This window comes from Myotis lucifugus, unplaced genomic scaffold (assembly GCF_000147115.1).
Source record: "Myotis lucifugus unplaced genomic scaffold, Myoluc2.0 scaffold_42, whole genome shotgun sequence".
Lineage (NCBI taxonomy): Eukaryota > Metazoa > Chordata > Mammalia > Chiroptera > Vespertilionidae > Myotis > Myotis lucifugus.
The window spans coordinates 2,057,907-2,062,443 of record NW_005871090.1 but is presented as its reverse complement, the minus strand read 5'-3'; the positions used below and the strand labels follow the sequence as shown (position 1 = coordinate 2,062,443).

Genomic DNA, 4,537 nt, shown 5'->3' with positions numbered 1-4,537 from the left:
GTCAAAATAAAGGGGTAGAAAGTGTTATTTATGGCTGGGCTCCAACCCCGTCAAAAATTAACAAAGATCTTCTCTCCCCTTTTCCTCTCCAAAAGTGTTTTTGTCAATTGTAGCTTTGGGAGTGTGGGTTATATTTTTGTGCATGTATGCCTTTTAGTCTAAATCTTTACAGGACTGACACTGAAACTCAATACCAAAAACCAAACAAGAAAAAATAATCCTCTCTTTAAACTAGATCTTTTTTTTTTAAGGAGCTAATGGAAAAATAAATAAATAAAAGAAGAAAGGAAGATAAGTGACTGGCAGCATGAAGGTATCAATACAAACAATCACTTATTAAAACTTTCAATTGAATAAGTTGGACTTTCAAACAAACTCTATGTGAGATGAGAAGAGCAATGGTCTGACTTGAAATATTTGGGGACTTGAGTAGTTCTTTGAGGTCATATCAGACGCAGAGTCTGGGACGTTTCTCATTTTAGTAAATTTTCACAAGGAAAATACTCAGCCCTTAAGCTTACAAAGATTAAAGGGGGGGGGGGGGTTGTAGATAAAGACGCCATAAGTGCTGATCTAAAATGGTGACATACAAATTGTCCATGAAGTACCTGAGGTTCGACATTCAAGAGTGTATCCTGGTACACCCACTTGCAAATGCCAGCCAGCCAGGCTTTTGACTTATCAACAACACTCCACAGAAATGAATGGTGCAAAGAGATAAAGATTTTGTATTTCAATGTGATGACATTTTTTGATATCCCAAATAAATCATTTAACTTCTCTGTGCTTAATTTTTTCATCTTAAATTGTGAATAAGAAAATTTAGTTGGTGAGGTGGTATTAAGGATTAAATGAGAAACTAGATAGAAGAGCATATTGTAAACTATAAAATGCTATTATTTTCATCTAAAAGCGACCTGGTATTTATTTAACATTGTGCCATGCCCTAAGGGATTGAAAAATAAAATGGTACCATTGACTTTATTCTTCATTCTGCTGCATTTGTTGGGTGTTTAGTATATGTAAGGTGCTCTGTTAACACCACTGGTGCCCTCTAAATAAAATAAGATAGGGTCATGACCACTGTAAGGTAAAATTGGTCAAGGTCAGAGCTACCACATATGTGTGACTATCTCTGTATTTCTTTCTTCTGACATTTATTGAATAGCCACTGCCTTAAGAAATTTATAGAATGGCTGATGTGTGTGAGTGTGTGCATGATACATGCATGTGTGTGTACATATACATACAGATAAATAAATTATTACATTGTCATACCTATTATGACAAAACAATTTTATGAGCTTATTTAATGATAAAATTGTCTGGAAGGGAGATTCCATAAACTTAAATATATGCCTTTAATATATAGTTCTACACCTGGAACTATTTATACATAAATGCCAGGTTTTTCATAATAATAGCTCAACATATAATGGCTTGGATAATGTTTTTCTTCACTGTAGTTTTTGGCAATTTTGGAAGTAAGTAAATAGATGGATACACTTAACTTAAGTGACCAGCAAATGGAAAAGCTGACAAGTCATTGTAAGCAGGCATGACCGGTCAAATGAAGTTGGTTTACCACAATTAGAAGCAGTAAGAATTCTAGAAAAAAATATGAATGGATGTGGCATCTTCTAGCCTTCTTTGCGTCACAGTCAATATTTAAAAACACTAATAAAATACCACCTATGCTCAAATGCCTGGTGGATAAATTGAAATAAATGTTTATTTTTAAAGACTTAGTGGTTTCCGTGCCCTTCACTCTCAAGTTGCAGTCCTGAGGTAAATAACTGTAACCTCCTCTTTTCTCTCTTCTATTAGCTAAACTATTCCAAAAAGAGTTATTATCATTGCTTCTGGCACATACAGGAACTGCATAATCAATACTGACAATTTGTGTAGATCACATAAAAGATAAGTGTAAATGTATTTAACAAGCAATAGGTTGTATACTCTATTACTCTATTATAAATATTCACTTGTTTGAAATTCTACTGAAGGTTTATCTAGTTAAGATACATCATGGCAATTATTTTCATGTTAAAGCATGGGCTTCCCTAAAAGGTCCTGTGAATCCTATCATGTAGGAGCCTGGAATTTCATTGAAAACATTCCACACAGTCCACAATCGGCAATGTCCTTTATTACAGTTGTTAACACATCACGAAAAACACAATAACATGACCAGAATGGACTCTTCAGTTTTTCAAGTGGTTTGAAAAACATTGTCCTTTGATTCTTTTATGAGGGTTCCATAATTTCTTGGGGTTTTCCAGCTGCTCTTTGATTACTGGCCCTGCCAGCCTCTCTTCCCAGACAGAAACTGGGACACTTGACGGTGGTTGTGGTAAATTAATAAGAAGAAAAAATAAACAGAAGGCCCTTTTCCCATGTGTGTTGTTTTTCCTTTGCAAATCTGTTCACTGTACAGTTAATTTGGAGCTTGCAATGCAGGAACCCTGTCTGGCTCTTCCAATTCATCATTCTCTTCTGATGTTATTCCTTCCCTAGAGAGTCCACAAGTGGAACTCACAGCAGGCAAGTGAATGGATGGTCCTCTCTCCAGGTTCCCACATTCTTCTGGGATATCTGTGTAGCTGGATGCAAAGGCAAAGTAAAATTTTCTAGGATTTCTACTACCCACTCCCATAAATTTAATATGATATAAATTAGCAGTAGGCAAATGTTTTCTGTAAATAACCAGATAGTAAATGTTTTTTTTTATTTTGCAGGCCATATGGTCTTTGTCACAACTACTCAACTCTGCCATTGTAGCATGAAAGTAGCCATAGATAATACATAAACAAATAAATGTGGCTGGGTTCCAATAGAGCTTTATTTATGGACACTGAAATTTGAGTTTTCTATAAATTTTATGTATCATAAAATATTCTTCTTGTTTTGAATTTTTTCAACAATTTAAACATAAAGAAGTATTCAAAACTTTTTAGGTTGTACAAAAACAGACCAGTGTTTAACTTTGGCCCACATGTAGTCATGTGTTAACTCTTGGTCTAAATGATCAGATCTTCAAATTTATGTCTCAAGCCAATACTTTTGGACCCTACAGTTGATTATTATACCTTTACTTGTTTGTCCTTCAAACAGCTTCCGTGTCCAAGATGAAAGTTGTGGTTCTCCTCTCCCATTGCTTTTTTTGCTAGTCTTCCCCATCTAGGAAAAATACTTTCACATCTTTAACATAGTTGCAACAGATATAAGATTGCTAATAATTCTGAGGGCTCTTTAATTATACTCCACAGCCAACCCACCACTAAACTTCTATTCATTATGTTTCCAAAACACACCACAAATCTGCTTAATTCTCTCCATTTGGTCCAAACTATTCTCATCTATAACTGGATTTTTGTAATAACTTCCTAATTAAAATCTCCCCTTTTCTGTCTTTTCTATTAGGTAAGTCTTTGCTAAATGAGTTATTGTCATTGCTTTGGAGGTATATCGAAACTGTGTGACCACATTAACAATATGAATAGGTAAAATAGACGTTTCCACTCCTACCCACTCTCAGTGCATTTTATGCACTGCATCTAAAGTGAACTTGCTAAAGCATTGGTCATAAAATCATGCTGATGGCTTTCCATTGCCCTGAAAAACAATCCAAGTTCATAATTTAATTATTCAAGGTTCTACCCTAGATAGACTTTTACCTTCATCTCTTCACAACCCCTGTCTATCCTCATCCTTGTTCATTACACCTCAGCCCAACTGGCCTTTATGTTCCTGCTGTATACTTCACCTTTTCCTGGCTCCACAGCTTTTCCTCACTCTTCTTTCTGACTGTGGTGGTCTGTTTTTTGCATGGCTGACTCATTTTCATCCTTTAAACTTCAACTTAATTATTACTTCACCAACTGACCACTTTATCCAAAGTAGGCATCTCTGCTTCTTTGCCTTGATGGTTTTCTTTGTAGGCTGTACCCAATATTGAACAGTTTTGATTACCCTTTTTTAACCAGTTAATTATCTGTCTTCCATATATAATGCAAGTGATATGAGGGTAGATACTTGTCTATTGAATTTACTATATCCAAAGATTCAGTATAGCACACAGCAGCTACATAAGTATTGAATAAATGACCCAATGAATGAATCTATCAATTAAAAATTTTAGACCAAGCCATTATGCTCAATTAATATTTGACAAAGGAGACAAGAGCATACAATGGAGTCAAGACAGTCTCTTCAATAAATGGTGTTTGGAAAACTGGACAGATACATACAAAAAAATAAAACTAGACCACCAACTTACACCACTCACAAAAATGAATTCAAAATGGATAAAGGACTTAAATATAAGATGGGAAACCATAAAAATCTTAGAAGAAGCCATAAGCAGCAAAATAGCAGACATTTGTCATAGCAATATCTTTACCGATACAGCTCCTAGGGCAATGGAAACTAAGGAGAAAATAAACAAATGGGACTACACCAACATAAAGAGCTTCTGCACAGCAAAAGAAACAATCAACAAAACAACAAGAAAGCCCACTGCATGGGGGAATATATT

The 4,537-nt window shown here is 35.1% G+C and overlaps 1 long non-coding RNA gene across 1 annotated transcript; it reads right to left on the bottom strand.

Moving 5' to 3' along the window:
* Positions 1 to 2,129: 2,129 nt before the first annotated feature.
* Positions 2,130 to 3,596, bottom strand: LOC111825842. Its single transcript, XR_002829036.1, has 2 exons — positions 3,090 to 3,596; positions 2,130 to 2,603 (listed from the first exon to the last, which is right to left on the bottom strand). It is a non-coding gene; the product is annotated as an uncharacterized LOC111825842 (long non-coding RNA).
* Between the last annotated feature and the right edge of the window lie 941 nt (positions 3,597 to 4,537).